Raw genomic sequence first — 16,892 nt, forward strand, 5'->3', positions numbered from 1 at the left:
CAGTTTGATACGGAGTCTTTACAGGAACACGAGACATCCCCTATTGTGCCTCCTGAATGTATCATTGCATCCACTGTTCTTTCACTATCCTCTACCTTGCTTGGTGCTATCATGGAGGCTCAGTCTCAGGCACCATGCAATAAACCACTGGATAAATTATTTGTTTCATTAGGTAAATGAGAGAATGTCATGAGGGTGTTCCATAACAATGTGACGGCTGGACACTCGTGCATTAATAAATCCAGATCCGCAATCACAAGATCATTTTGGTGGATTCCCTTAAAAACGATGTTAAGGAATATGTACAGGCCTGTTTAGTTTATGCTGTTTCTAAGGTCCCTCATAAGCTTCCTTGTAGGTTGTTGCAACCACTTCCTGTACCTAGTGTTCCATGATCCCACTTGTCAATTGATTTCATCGTGGAATTTCCAAGTTGCAATGGCTATACCCCCATTCTTATGGTGGTTGACCGTTTCTTCAAGATGGCTCATTTTATTCCACTTAAAAAATTGCCATCCTCTCAAGACCTTGGCTCTCAGTTTGTGTCTCGGTTTTGGAGGGCATTTTTCCTCCGCTTACCATCCTCAAACTAATGGCATGGCTAAGAGGGCTAACCAGTCATTAGAGTTATATCTATGCTATTTTGTTAATAGCACTCAAGATAATTGGTCGGAATTACTACCCTGGGCCGAGTTTGCTAGGAACAATGCTACCCATGCCTCTTCTGGTCACAGCCTATTCTTGGTTGATAGTGGTCGTCATTCCACTGTTCTGCCGGCTGTTTTCTCTGATACAGCTATCCCTGCTTTGGATGATCACCTTGCTTCTATTCATGATACTTGGACCAAAGTTCATTCCACTCTGAAAACTGTGGCTGATTGTTTCAAGTTTTATGCTGATAAGCGGTTGGGTGCCAACCCTGTTTACCAAGTGGGTGACTTGGTGTGGTTATCATTGCTCAAAGTCAAATTAAAAGTGCCTAATATGAAGTTTTCCTGGGTCCATTTCGTATCCTTAGAATTAACCCTGTGTCGTATTCTCTGGCTCTCCAGGCCTCCTTACGTATTCCTAATACCTTTCATGTGTCTTTGCTTAAACCTCTTATTTGCAATAGGTATACTGTCCCAAATGTTCCACCTCCCCCGTTGGTTGTTTCTGGACAGGAAGAGTATGAGGTCGCTTCCATAATCGATTCCAGGATTTCTCGTAGTTCATTACAGAATTTGGTTGATTGGAAGGGGTATGGGCCTGCCGAATGTTCTTGGGTTCCGGTTTCCGATATTCATGCTGGTCGCAAGATTCGTTATTTCCATGCCAAATTTCCCCTCAAGCCTGGTCCTACCCACCTGGTGGGCGGTCTTCAGGTGGGGGGGTACTGTCACATGTGACGAATGCCCTCCTGGCATTAATAAAGGTACTGCTCTGCAACCCTGTGCAGGTAAATCCGACTCCTGCGGCATATTGAGGGTCACCAGCCGCTGCGGACCAGTTCCAAATTATAACCCCACGTCAGCCCACGGTAATGACGACATCGACGTGTGCGTGACGTCACACAAAGGAAGCACACAAACGCTCTGGGGTCAAAGGCCGGTTACGGCCAATCGGATACACAGGAGGGTTATATAAGCTTACTTGTTCCTTCAGCTCATTGCCCTGTCTTGTTTCCCTAGTGGTTGTCCGAAAGTGTTTTCCTGAGCGTTGGTTATTCTGGTTATTGACTATGGCTTCGTTTGACTTCCCTGTATTCTGGTATCCTTGACTTTTGGCTTTCCCTCATCGTTGTGTCTCTTTCTCTGTCCCTGACCTCGGCAAGTATTCTGACTATTCTCTGGTACGTTAAGTCTGGCCATTCTAAGGCCCAGTAAAATGTTACCTATTAGTTCTAGGTGTGACACAGTTCTACGTGCTGGATCAATTAGTAATCCTGACATAGGGTTGCTTTATTTTTATAATTTACATCGGGTGTTTGTTTCCATGGGAGCCACAAATCTTATTTCACGCTGACAAGCACAATGTCCACCATCCCACCAGTCCTCTTGTGCCTTCCCAGGAGTATAAATACTGTCTAGAGGACGGCAGAGCATTGTCATCTTGCAGCCTAGCACCCATTAAGTAACGCTGCTGACCAGATTACAGTCACTAGTGTAGGGAATTGCTTTAACCTAAAGATAGTTAAAAGAGGGTGCTGGGTTGATCATTGATTGCTGGCAGACTGGCACAAAAAGACCATCATTACTGTCCTCTGCCAGTCCATCATGCCTTCTCAGAAGAATCCCCTTCATCTGGTGACTTGATTGCAATGAATGGGGCTATGTGCATTGGTTTAATTATATGTACGCTCGTTTGAGCAGGGAACTTAACACCCTCTGTACCTGTGCGTCTAGCTCATCTTGTTGCAAATACATGTTTGTTAGTCCACCTATTGTACAGCGCTACGGAATTTGTTGGCGCTTTCTAAATAATATTAATATGTGGTCGTGTGGCTTTAGTAGGAAGTGAGGTGCCCATAATTTTGTTCTTGGACTCAAACAGGCTGCAAAATATACCCCACGCAACAGTCATCCAGTTAGAGTGACATGGGGATGTCCATGCTTCTAGCACTTAATGCATCCGCCTCTTAAAGATATAGTCCCAAAAGGATGACCATTAATAAAAAAAACTAAATTAATTAAATCTGTATCTTAAAGAGAATATCGGTCTGTAAAAGGTTTTTATAACTATAAGAATGTTTGGAAAATAATACTGTATGTATCAATCACAATAACAATAGTAAATGAACCTAATGGGATTTACATCAATTAAACTATTTTTTTACAACTGGGCTAACTCCATTCTGTTTCAAAATTTCCACAGCCCTCTGTTACGCAAATCTTATCTTAATGCAAGGCATGTGTGAGCAATGCACAGAGAGTTCAAAGAATCCTCTGCAGTTTTACAGAGTATAAAATTCAAGGTGGTCTGCATAAAAGGAAATGTGTCTTACCTGGAATAAAAGAAAGGTCCCTTCACTGTACCCGTGATATGTAAGGATTGATATGGGACTATCGCAAGGTCTGAAACAGCAGCTACGGTTTATCTCTCCCAAGCTTCAGCCAATTGAATGTCCATCCCTCTAAGCAGTTATGGCAGCTGGAACAAAGAGGAGGAGTGGGGGTAGTAAGTGAAAAAATCCTTTAACCCTTCTCAGCTGCAGCTGTTCTCATAGACAGACAGCTATTCTGAATAACACATTTGGCATCTAGCCAAGACCTGCCACATCGACCATGGTTTCCTGGGTACAAGTCACTTGTTCATACTATTGAGTGGCATTATATGTGTTATATTGCAGAGTTCGGAATTCTTGTTTTGCAGAAACAAGGAAATGAATTAATCAAGAAGGAAGCCCAAAGGAATTGCAGTGATTAAAGGAACACTACAGTCACCAGAACAACTACAGCTTATTGAAGTTTTTCCGGTGAGACTGTTCCTAGACTGTTCCTGCACACTTTTTAATGTAAGCACTGCCTTTTCAGGGCAGTGTTTACATTACAGCTTAGGAACACCTCAAGTGGCCACTACTAAGACGGCCACTAGAGGTTCTTCCTGGGTTTGACATTCTGCATGGAGACGCTGAACTTTCCCAATAGAGATGCATTGATTCAATGCATCTCTATGAGGGAATGCTGATTGGCCAGGGCGGCGTTTGGCTCGCCCCTAACCCTGCCTCCTTGGATGAGATAATCAGAATTTACTATCTCAGCCAATCCAATGCTTTCCTATGGGGAAGCATTATGATTGGCTGAGATAATCAATTCTGATGATGTCAGAGAGGAGACAGATCAGGGGCGGAGCCAACACCCGTGGACCAGAGTGGTGATGGAAATATGGTGAGTTTTTACTATTTAGGAGGGTATGGGGTCAAAGGGGGTAAATAGTTAGTTTACCACTATAGGGTCAGGAATACGTTTGTGTTCCTGATCCTATAGTGTTCCTTAACCCCTTAAGGACCAAACTTCTGGAATAAAAGGGAATCATGACATGTCACACATGTCATGTGTCCTTAAGGGGTTAAATGAACCATTTCCCTATAGCAGCATAAGATTGCTATATACTACAGGATAGCATTTTTCTTGGACTACCTATCCGCATGAAGTAATGGTGTCCCCAGAAAAGTATGGTGAATGAGGAAATGTTAAATATCTTAAACTATTAGGATGCAGTTGAACCCAACACGCATAGTGCAGAATATATGAAGAAATAAAGAACTGATCAAACAAAGAAGGCAACTTGTGAATACATGCACAAATGTGGAATTAACAGAATGTTCCAAAGGCAACAAAGTAGTGACAAATACCACTGAACAGGACACCAGTGACTTTAAAGGAACACTACCGGGTCAAGAACACAAACCTATATTTCTGATCCTATAGTGTTAAAAACACCATCTACCTCCCCCCCCCCCCCTTTTCACCCAAACATAGTAAAATCTTACATTTATTCCAGTCTGCTGCTGCTGGTTCTGCCCCTGATCTGGATGCTTGGCTGACATCATCAGTAGTCGTGTTCAACGCCAATCACAATGTTTCATAGGAAAGCATTGGATTGGCTGAGCTTGTCAATTAGGCAGAGCCCGCACAAGCCAAACACAGGTCTGGCCAATCAGCATCTCCTCACAATGCATCTCTATTAGGAAAGTTCAGTGTCTCCATGCACAGCAAGCATGTCAAACTCGCAGGCCGCAGCCCACAAGGACCATTTTTGCGAGCCGCGAATGCATGCCCAGTGTTATAGCAGAGTAGGCACCTGCTTTCCCCATATTGCAGGTGCGTACTCTGCTAACACTTACCCAGCCGGGGTGGAGAGGTTCCTGGCGGCCAGCGAGGGAGCTCAGAGTTCCTGCTCCTCACTGCTCCCTCGCGCACGCTGACTGAAGTGAAGCCGGGCGCCGGAATATGACGTCATATTCCGGCACCCGGCATCACTAAACCGCGCGTGGGAGCAGTGAGGAGCAGGAAGGACTCCAGGGAGATGCCCCCCATTGGCTCCATAAGGTAAGGAGCAATAAGGAAAAGTGTGTGTGTGTGTGTCTGTCACAGTGTGTCTGTGTCAGTGTGTCTGTCAGCAAGTGTGTGTCTGTCAGCAAGTATGTGTGTGTCTGTCAGTGAGTATGTGTGTGTCTGTGTTAGTGTGTCTGTCAGTGTGTCTGTATGTGTGTCTGTCAGTGAGTATGTGTCTCTGTGTGTGTGTCTGTCAGTGAGTGTGTGTGTGTGCGGCCCACATAAACCTTGTTTATGTGGCCCGGGCCACACTGAGTTTGACATGCTTGATGCAGAGGGTGGAAACACTGAACACCAGCACTGCAGCACTGCCCCAGGAAGCACGGAACACCGGGGCACTATAGACCTAGGACACATTTGTAATTCTAATGTTATAGTGTTCTTTTAAGCAAAGCCAGATTCAAGGAAGCAAAAAAAACTTTAGCTTGGTAAAGTAGTTTTGTATACCTCCCAATTAAGTAATTAAAAAAGAGATTGTTTGTAGTCTCTGTGCGGCGAGTACATCACTGACGTCAGTTCCAGGCAGATGAAGCATGAAGAGCTGAAGGGAGACGATGGCAGCCATGAAAGACAGGTTCAGGTAAGTAAAACCAACCTTTGACTGTACCTCGGAGGACACCGCACACCAACTGGCAATGTCTCAATTGAGAGTCTTTGCAAAATATGCAAAGAACCCACAAGGTGACAGAGCCACTTTAAAAAAAAAAAAAAAAATCATGTCATATAAAAGATACATCCAATAATATGGGGGCAGCAGCAATGGATCTCGTGGTTTATAAGGGTCTCCAGAAACGCACGATGGCATAATTTTTCACAATATACATACCACCATGAAAGGGTTGCTGCAGTGTTTCAGTAGCAGATGCTGCACCTGCTGATCTATAGCAGATTGCTGCCAGGGAGGTAACTCCACCTCAGGCTAATGTGAATTCTGTGCATAAGCCTTGCACAGAACATCATTCATTGGCTGGTAGTACTCAGCTGGCATTTGGCTTTTGTAGCTCAGTTGCTAAATTTTGAGGCTTGGAGTCTGACGGGACCCAGGTAAGTGGCAAATGGTTTGCCCTCTGGCCGGGCAATGGCGCCAGGTTACTCCTGGCATCATAAGCAGTATTGTGAAAATAACAGGTTGGTGCAGTTCTCCTTTAACATATTGTACATTATAGGGTTTGTTCTCCATACTGTATCTGATACCATAATTGTATTTCCTTGCACAAAACCAAGTCAGATCTCCCTTCACGTTGCAGAATACAAGGACTGAGCTCCTTTGAGAACTAACACAATACAGGCTCAGATCACATTTCATACAAGGTACAATATATGGACTGTTCTTTCCCCACACCACATACAATACAGTTTTAGATCAATAATCACTCTGGGTGCAAGTCTGAAATAATTGAATAGTATTCTACGGTACGGATTAGTCGTACAGCACGCAGTTCCAAAAATTGAAGTTCCCATTGTAATATTAGGTCATGCAGAGTACAAGCAAAATTAGGTCACAGTGAAACCGCAATCCAGAAATGTAAGAGTTCGGTCAGATATCCATGGGGGATGAAATCAGACAATTTATCCATTGTTCAATCGTCCAGCAGTTTTTTCATCCCATTGATTGGTGGAAGCAACATAACAGCAATCTTTCTGGTTAAATGCCCACAAAATGGTAAGATGAAATAGATATATTAATGGAACATCAAGGTGGTGATCCCTTGTAGGACAGAAGAGTTGTGTATTAAGACCAACACTGGAACAATGGTGTAGAAATGGAACAGTGAATGCTGCACATTTGGGAGGATTGTAAAAAAGTTCAATTAACAGAAATGAAGGACGATATTTTAAAAGTGAAGCTATTGCCATGGGAACCGATGAAATGTTTGTGCTGAGTTCTGTTCTTTTCGCACTTTACACAATGTACCACAATTGCTTGTTATTAAAGAAACCACAAAATTCTACAGTATCTGCTGTCACCACTTCCTTTAGTACCACATTCTATATTGGACTTGTCATTACTGCAAATAATCCATCCCTCTGTTGATTTGAAAGCAATATTCCTATAAATTTAACAAATAGCTCAATAACACGTTGTAATATGTGTTTTTTACAGCTGTGCCAAGAGGCTTTTTAGCTGACTTAGTATCCCTGTAAATAACTACATCGCTTTGTGTTAAAGTACAAGAAAATAAAAAAAAATCTATGATTCCCAAGACAAACCATAAACATTATAAAATCAATAGTGGTGACTCAGAGGGTCGTATGGCGCAGTAATAAGCAACTAACGTCTAAAGCCCTAGTCCTGCGCTATGTGACACACTGGGCCAGTTCAAATAATCTGTTATGTTGAATTTATCCTCATGTTAACCTCTATGCCTAGTACTACATTACCACTATCACATGTGCCTAACTAATCAGACACAGCGACATCCTAAAAAATAAAATGAAGCAGACACACCTGAAAATGTATATCAATGTTAATGGTTATTGCATATGTATGTAAACTCACTGATATATTATTCTTCCTTTGTCTTACCACATTTAAAAATGTTTAAAAATGTGCTTACACTCCAATGCCACATATGTAGAAACCTGTGATATTGCTGTGAATATGTTTGCTGTTGTGGCAACGTATATCATCTTGTCAAACCATGCACAACAAAAATAAAAAAATTCAAAAAATAAATAAAATCAATATCCTTTTCATTAGAACTGTCACACATCCTCCCGTAGCTCAACTGATCTGCCATTATCTCTAGTCCTGTAGCAGTTTCAGTACAAAGCACAGGAGAGTATGCACAAAACAAAAATAAAAGGAACACTCCAAGCACCATAACCAATGCAGACCGCTGTAGTGATTTTGTGGTTCTAGGAGTGCCCTGGCGCTCTCTCACGGTAAGTTGTCAATCTCTTGAAAATGGTTTACCAACTTGACAGTCACCACCTCCAGGAATACCGGAAGCTCCCTGCAAGGAGCTAGCTTGGGGTTGCCCTGATGCTCTCAGCCAATGAGCCGGCCCTGCACGGCACAGCTTAGCGCATGGAAGCTAACAGAAATGTAATGCATATTCTCCTTGAAGTCTGTGTTTAGAGCCCTGCTAACCCCAGATAAGCTATCAAACTACTTGCAAGTGGTTTGACTACTTAACCCAAAGCAGTCCTGGCAATATAATCACTACAGTGTGCTTGAAGTGTTCCTTTAAAAAGCATAACTACAATGCAACCTTGCATGGAGGGAAAACTTCAAATACATGTGTGAATTTATTTTAAAATTGAAACTCAACAGCTAGTGCTGGGAGCCAAATGTATTTGTTCAAAGCTTAAAACGCCCTTAGACTCATCAATGGGTCCATTATCTTCAATCAGCTTTGTTGACACGTCTAGTATTTTATTTTATATTGTGCACAAATCCAGTTGTCTTTCCTTTGTCAATATTGTACTCCAACTGAAGTTAGCCAACTCAGTAACCAAGGTGGACTATACTGACTCAGAACATCCTCTCCAGCCTCCTCTACTCTACTGAATCTTGTCCTAAGCTAAGCAGTCTTCTAAACTTCTCTACTGCAGTGTCCTTCAAATGTGTCCACAGGAGCCACCAAAAGACCAGGTCGTGATATCCGAATTTTAGCACAGTTGAGAATCTGTGTTCAACATAATTGTTTGACACTTGTGCACTGACATATTCACATTCAGGTTATTGGGAGGCCTGACAGCTTGTAAACAAACTTGAAGAATATTGCTCTCATGGTTGTGTAATGGATTTGTCTCAGCAACAAGTTATAAATAGTTTATTTTTCAACAAGATACCTCAGATATCTCCAGGCACTATATCCTGGGTTAGGGAAGAAGGGAGATCTTGAAAAGGCTACAGATAAAAGATCTGCAGCTTTTGCAAATTGTTATTAGAGATATCCCCAATGAAATAAATTAACAATTAAATGCACGCATATTTTCATTGTGGGTACTGAAAATAAGTTATATGGGGGGGGGGGGGGGGGGATGGGTTGTAGTGGAGTGTTCCTTTAAATGGATACTCTAAGCACCAGAACCTTTTTGCATATATACCATGCCTCTGCAGTCCCATTGATCAATTCTCTGTCATTTAGGAGTTAAATCACTTTTGTTTCTGTTTATGCAATCTAAGCCACGTCTTCTATGGCTGTTTCACACAGACTCCATGAAAAATAATTTAATTTTTAAATAAATCTTACAGCACAGTGTGTCTACTTTAGAAGTGTTTATCTTCTGCTCTGTTAACTGAACTTTTTTCACATGTATAAGGCTCCTGAAGGCAATTAGAGCAGGAGATAAGACATTCTAAATTAAGCAAACTGTGCAATAAAACAAATGTAAACATTAGATCTCTCTTTACCGGAAGGGTGTAGGGAGGCTGTGGAAGTCACAGGCAGGGGAGGTGTGCCTAGGGCTGCATAAACTATGTGATTTAACTCCTAAATGACAAAAAAAATAGCACTGAAACTGCAGGGACATGAGCTATACACTAAAACCAACTTATTAAGTTGTTTTGGTGCTTAGATTGTCCCTTTAAAATGGCTTTTGTTCATGCATAGGTGTATACCAGTGGTGTAACTCCTGGCGGCTTTACCTGCAAGGAGCTAAAAAGTGATGTGCTGAAATTTAAATCAGAATTGTCACTTCCAGAAAAGTAACAGTTGCATGTTCCTTTTTGATAAGGTAAATAATATTGCAGTATTTGCTGGGGGTGACTAATGCAGGGGAGGCAAGTAAAAACAAACAAATAAAACAATGACTTCAGTACATCATTTCCATGCGCTGCCATGTGCACTCACCACAGCGGGGGTTAATATAACGTGTAAAATAACACTGACTGGGGGAGCAAGGGGATACACTGATTTGCAAGCCATGCTTCCTGAGACCAGGTACAGTGACTCGGGCCACACATGATCTTGGCATTTAATGATTTATGCATTTAGAGCGTCGGAATGAGCAGTGTTCTGACCCCACCCCTAATATGCTTCAAGCATGGGCCACACTCCCTCCACAGCACACGCCATCCCTGGGACCCACCAGACTCCTGTGTGCGACAAGGTTCACTCCCCCCTATCTCTTGTGTTTGGCTGGATCTCTATTTTCCCCAGCGCTATGATTGACCGCGAGTGCACACCCCTCATGTTAATTTCACCTCCATGTGGATTCTGATGGGTGGAAAGCTTGGAGCCACTTTCTGATTGGCTGAGCTCGACACATCTCGCCACTGCCAGACTTTCTAGATTTAACTTTGGCCTGTAATTGCCTACTGGGGGGCAGAGCTTTGGGGTCTGCAATACTTTATCTATTCTAATCTCTTCCCATTTCCATCCCATATTTAATGTTACAACTTTCATCTGGAGTAGGAGACCCACAGGTTAGTGCATTCGGTGATGTGTCAGCCCAGAGCTATGGGTGGCTGAGTGAGCCAGATATAAAAAAAACCATTATGTTGCTTCAAGCCTTTCACAAGTAAATTCCATCTCTAAGTCTGCTTCCAGTGTATCCTCACTCCTTGCGGCATTTGATCTCAGGCCACCTAAGCATGGAGCCATTGTGCCCCTAGAGTTATGGCAAATGTCCGGAGTTGTTTTATGCACCGCTTAGTACACTCTTCTTGCACAGCCCAGACCTTATACTGATCAGTCACAACAACATTAAAATCACTCACAGGCGAAGTGAATAGCGATTATATCATTACAATGACACCTGTGAAGGGGTGAGATATATTGCAAGTGAACAGTAAGTTTTTGAATTTAATGTATTGAAATCAGGAAAAATAGACAAGAAAATAGATCTGAGTGACTTTGACAAGGGCCAAATACTGATGGCTAGACGACTGGGTCAGAGCATCTCCAAAATGGCAAGTCTTATAAAATATAAGTCTAATAAAATAGACAAATGTTGGAGAAAGTGAAAATATGGTGCTACTATCACCTATGTGCACCACTCAACACACATAATAAGGGAAACAAAAGTGAAATATAAAATGGTGAGAGCACTCAAATGTAATAAAATTTTTACCAATACTTCATTAGAAATATTCCTAAAAAATGAGATAAAAGACCATAGTGTATATAGTAAAAAACTAATATTAAAACACCTTGTTGGGGGGCGGAGCCTAACAGCCGAAGCAAACGGACGCACAACTCTGGAGCTCCGGGCCAAAACCAGAGATAATAAGTCTAAACACGGAAAATATTACCCCCACTAACCGTAGACCACACGCAAGAACCCCTACAGCTCCATGGGATGCAAAAACAAAAATCAAAAGCCGGACAAACCTGCCCCAGGGCTCACAATTGGGGAGATGTGGCAGCAAGCATGCGGCCCGAGTGAATCCAATATGGCGGCGCTCCACGGAGGCTGCTCGGATTTTTCGGAAGACTACTCAGAGGGAGCCGATGAGGACTACCCCCGAGCCCCGGACCCAAAGCCGAAGACAAAACCTAGCAAACCGAAGAATAACCCTGATGCCGATCTGGTAACCACCGGAGTGCTTAAAACCCTGTTAGCGGACTTACAGAAAAACATCCTTGCGGACATCACCACACTGAGGGGAGAACTGCAGGGCCTGACGGGCCGTATTACGGCACTTGAAGACGCCTCGCATGAACACCAGCACACTATCGCCACGCTGCAGAGGGACATGCGAGACCTGACCCACAAAAACAGGCTGCTTGAACGGCGCTTAGATGCCCAGGAGGACGCGAGGAGGAGGTGCAACATAAAGGTTAGAGGGATACCGGAGGGGCTGCCGGAGGCAGAGCTGCCGCACACGATCAGGCGCCTGCTAGCCACCATACTGCCCCCAGGTCAACCAAAACCTGTTACACCTGCAGATCATTTCCGGATCCCGAAACCCGCTGGGGCACCAGTCACGGCCACAAGGGACACTACACTCACCTTCAAAAATGGGTCAGACAAAGCAGCGGTCCTCACCGCCCTCCGGGGAAAACCCCCCCCATACAATTCGAGAACGCAAAGTTAACCTTCTACAATGACTTGACTAGCGGAACTTTGGCATGGCGCAGAACACTCCGGCCCCTCACAGCCACACTCCGGCGATACAACGTACAATATCGCTGGCGGTCCTCCCATTCACTCCTCGTGCAGCAGGGCGAGACAACTCACGAAATCCAAGGCCTGCGGGACGCAGCGGCTCTTTTGCAGACCTTGGGTCTGCCTCAGGACTCAATCACACAAGCGGAACCCCGAGCCCCCACCACCCTGGCTCACAAATGGGACCCAGAGAAGAGCGCTCCATTTATACCACAGAACACCACGCCGCTTACCTACGCCTCAGTCACAACCTAAATGGAGCTTACACTCCGACCTGTCAGGGTACCTGAAGCCTCTACCTCCGAAAGAGGTAGAGACTTAGCAGTTTACTCCTCCGGCAGGTCGGCTTCCTCCATCCCTCGCGGCTCCTCTAGACACTCTCACGCCGGCCGCGAGGGATCCGTCTCATTTTATGACGTCACGCACGCTGCCCGACGTCATGACGTCAGTCCGGACCGATCTGTCACTCAAGTGACTGGAAGCCAATCAGGACTCGTCGGAGGCGGGCATACTCACTGTAACCAGGGTATTTAAACCTGTTTCTCCCATTCACTCATTGCCCTGTCGTGGTTCTAGCCTGTCTAGTCACACAGTGCTCTGGCGATTTCAGTTATTCCTTTGGTTCCGACCCGGCTAGTTTGACTTACTCTGTTTTCCTCTGGTATCCTTGACCCGGCTTGTTCCTCGCTCACCTGTTCTCTCGTTCCCTCGACCTCGGCTTGTTTCTGACCATTCTCTTTACTCTCCGTACGTTAGTCCGGCCATTCTAAGGTCCGGTATACGTACCCTGTCCTGTTTGTACTTTGCGTGTTGGATCCCTGTCCCGATCCTGACATTACGACAGGGCCAATGGATCCTGCAGGTACAAACAGTCAGGTTGGTTCCTCTGATTCCAGGTTTGACGCCATGGAACACAGAATGGACCAGATGGCACTAGCACTACAGGCGCTATTATCTCGTGCCAATAACCCACCTGAGGAGATCCGTACTACTTCCATCTCTCCTGTAAGTTCTGGTCTAGAGGTAGCCACTGTAGGTGCCTCTTCCCGTATTACCCCACCAGTACGTTATGGTGGTTCACCGGAGAAGTGTCGTGGTTTTTTGAACCAGATTAGTATCCACTTCGAACTACAACCTCGCTCCTATCCCACAGATAGGGCGAAAGTTGGATTTATTATCACCCTACTCATTGAGAAAGCGCTGAGATGGGCCAACCCACTATGGGAGAATGATAATCCATTGGTATATAATTATAATGCCTTTGTAGCTGCGTTTAGAAGAACTTTTGACCCTCCAGGTAGGAAGGTTAATGCAGCCAGATTACTGTTGCGCCTGAGACAGGAGAACCGAACACTTGTGGATTATGCACTAGAGTTCAGGTCTCTGGCGGCAGAAGTCAAGTGGAATGAGCAGGCTTATATAGATGTATTTTTGAACGGGTTATCAGATATTATCCTTGATGAGGTTGCTACTAGGGAGCTTTCTGAGAATTTAGAGGACTTAATTTCGTTCATTTCTCGTATTGATGAGCGTTTAAGAGAGAGACAGAACACTAGAGAGAGGAACTTCAGACCTGCCTTTAAATTAGCCCCTACATTTCAAAGTCCTGATTCCAATACCTCACTGTATCCTGAACCTATGCAGATAGGCAATACTCGCCTCTCTGAGGAGGAGAGGCAGTACAGGAGAAGGGAGGGTTTATGTATGTATTGTGGAGCCAGAGGTCATTTGCGTCTGAATTGTCCTACTCGCTCGGGAAACGCCCGCACCTAAGTTTCTCTAGAGGACAGGCCTTGGGTGTTTCTATTTTGTCCTCTACGCATAATTATAAAGATCACAGGCTTCTGCTACCAATTTCTTTAACGTGGGAGAAGGGAATAGTTAAGACCATGGCTTTGATAGATTCCGGAGCTGCTGAGAATTTTATCGACCAAGTCTTTGCTACTAAACATACTATCCCATCCCAGTTAAGGTATACACCCTTGGCCGTTGAGGCCATAGATGGTAGACCTTTGCTTGAGCCTGTTATCTCTCGTGAGACTATACCCATTAACTTAACTATTGGTATCTTACACGAGGAGAACTTATCACTTATGCTCATTTCATCTCCTTCTGTTCCCATAGTCCTGGGCTACCCATGGTTAAAGAGACATAACCCTATTATCGATTGGGAATTAGGGGAGATAATCTCATGGGGCCAGGGTTGTCAGGAGAGGTGTTTACGCAGGGTGTCTCCATTGGCTATGATTAACACACCAGATAGTTCTACCCAGTCTACAGGGAGACAGATACCTCCTCTGTACATAGACTTAAAGGCAGTGTTCGATAAGAAGAACGCGGATACACTACCCCCACACAGGACCTTTGATTGTAAAATTAATCTTCTGCCCGGCACCATGCCCCCCAGGGGTAATGTATATCCTCTATCCATTAAAGAGAATTCTGTTTTAGAGGAGTATATTCAGGAAAATTTAGACAAGGGATTCATTAGGAGATCCTCTTCTCCCGCCGGGGCTGGATTTTTTTTTGTTAAAAAGAAGGATGGCTCACTCAGACCATGTATTGATTACCGAGGTTTGAATAAAATAACCATTAGGAATGCCTATCCGATCCCCTTGATTACCGAGCTCTTTGATCGGCTAAAAGGTTCTAAGCTTTTCACTAAGTTGGATCTCAGAGGGGCATATAACTTGGTGAGAATTCAACAAGGTCACGAGTGGAAGACTGCGTTTAATACCCGCTACGGGCATTATGAGTACACGGTCATGCCTTTTGGCCTTTGTAACGCACCGGCAGTATTCCAGGATCTGATTAACGAAGTTCTTAGGGAATTTCAACAGGATTGTGTTATTGTATACCTGGATGACATTCTCATACACTCTAGAGAGGTTGAGATCCACCATAGACAAGTCAGAAAGGTATTACATAAACTTCTACAACACGGCTTATACTGCAAATTGGAGAAATGCAGCTTTGACCAGACCCAGGTAGATTTTCTTGGATACGTGATTTCTGGGGAAGGCTTTAAGATGGATCCTGACAAACTCCAGTCTATTCTAGATTGGCCATTGCCTAAGGGACTCAAGGCTATCCAGAGGTTTATTGGGTTCTCCAATTACTATAGGCGCTTCATTAAGGGTTACTCTTCTATTATTGCACCTATTACCAATATGACCAAACAAGGGGCTGATACTAAGACTTGGTCTACTGAAGCTCTCGTAGCTTTCAAAAATCTCAAGGAACTTTTTGCTTCTGCTCCAATATTAGTCCATCTTGAAACGTCCTTGCCGTTCCTACTTGAGGTTGATGCCTCTGAGACAGAAGTAGGTGCCGTTCTCTCACAAAGGTTGGGGGTGGATAAACCGTTACATCCTTGTGGGTTTTTTTCCAAGAAACTTTCTGGTCCTGAAAGCAGGTATGACATCGGAGACAGGGAATTGTTAGCAGTCATTAAAGCCTTGAAAGAGTGGAGACATCTATTGGAGGGCACCTTACATCCGGTTACTATTTTGACGGACCACAAGAACTTGTCCTATATTGGGGAGGCTAAGCGTTTGTCCTCTAGGCAAGCTCGTATTCCTGACTCATTTCAATTATGTGCTTACTTACAGACCTGGCTCTAAGAACTCTAAGGCCGATGCTTTGTCCCGACAATATGAACCTTTCACTGTATCTGAACCGATTCTTTCTTCTATAGTTCCTAAATGCAAGATTGTTGCTAATACGAATCTCAGGATTCATTCCCCGTTACTGGCCGAGATCATTAAGCTGCAACATCTAGCACCTAAACAGACTCCTGAGGGTCGACATTTCGTTCCTCCTACTCTTCAACTGGAGCTGTTGCAATGTTTCCATAACAGTAAGATGGCGGGACATCCTGGTATCCGCAAGACGTATGCTTTGATTTTTAAGGACTTCTGGTGGCCTGCTTTACGTAAAGATACTAAAGATTTCATCGCTGCGTGTGAGGTGTGTACTAAGACCAAACAACCTCATACGCTCCCAAGTGGGTTCCTGCATCCCTTAGAGGTACCAGAGAAACCATGGTCTTGTTTGGCCATGGACTTTATTGTCGATCTACCTATCTCTAAAAAACAGACTGTTATCCTCACCGTGGTTGACAGATTCACCAAGATGGCTCACTTCATTCCCTTGCCTAAACTTCCATCCTCCCCAGAGTTGGCAGAGATATTCGCGAGGGAGATTTTTCGCTTATATGGGATACCTTCCCAAATCGTATCTGACAGAGGGTCCCAATTTGTTTCCCGTTTTTGGAGATCCTTTTGTTCTCAACTAGGTATTAAATTAAATTTCTCTTCTGCCTATCATCCCCAGTCTAACGGAGCTGCTGAACGTACTAACCAAAAGATTGAGCAATATCTACGTTGTTTTGTTTCCGAACACCAGGACGATTGGGTCGGTTTGATTCCTTGGGCGGAGTTTGCGCACAACAATCTCGTTTGTGACTCTACTCATTCAAGCCCCTTCTTCATGAACTATGGCTTTCATCCGTCTATTCTTCCCTCGGTTTCTCCTTCCCAAGGTGTACCGTCGGTTGATGTACATGTTGCCAATTTGAGGAAGTTGTGGGATCAGACTCGACAAATTCTTCTACACAATTCTATGCTGGTTAAGAAACACGCCGATAAACGTAGAAGGGCGGCTCCGATTTTCGTTCCAGGCGATAGAGTATGGTTAAGCACTAGGAATATTCGGCTTAAAGTTCCTTCCATGAAATTCGCTCCTCGATATATTGGTCCTTACAGGATCTTGACTCGAATTAACCCAGTGGCG

The 16,892-nt window shown here is 44.1% G+C and overlaps 1 protein-coding gene across 1 annotated transcript in view; it reads right to left on the minus strand.

The window, feature by feature from the left end:
• ARHGAP40 (Rho GTPase activating protein 40) overlaps window positions 1–3,104 on the minus strand; it is a 57,287-nt gene extending 54,183 nt beyond the window's left edge. The window contains exon 1 of the mRNA XM_063455703.1: window positions 2,984–3,104. The gene's annotated coding sequence lies outside the window, so the exon portion shown is untranslated. The remainder of the gene's footprint in view (window positions 1–2,983) is intronic.
• Window positions 3,105–16,892: the final 13,788 nt, after the last annotated feature.

The sequence above is a fragment of the Pelobates fuscus genome, chromosome 5, assembly GCF_036172605.1.
Source record: "Pelobates fuscus isolate aPelFus1 chromosome 5, aPelFus1.pri, whole genome shotgun sequence".
In the NCBI taxonomy this organism is placed as follows: Eukaryota; Metazoa; Chordata; class Amphibia; order Anura; family Pelobatidae; genus Pelobates; species Pelobates fuscus.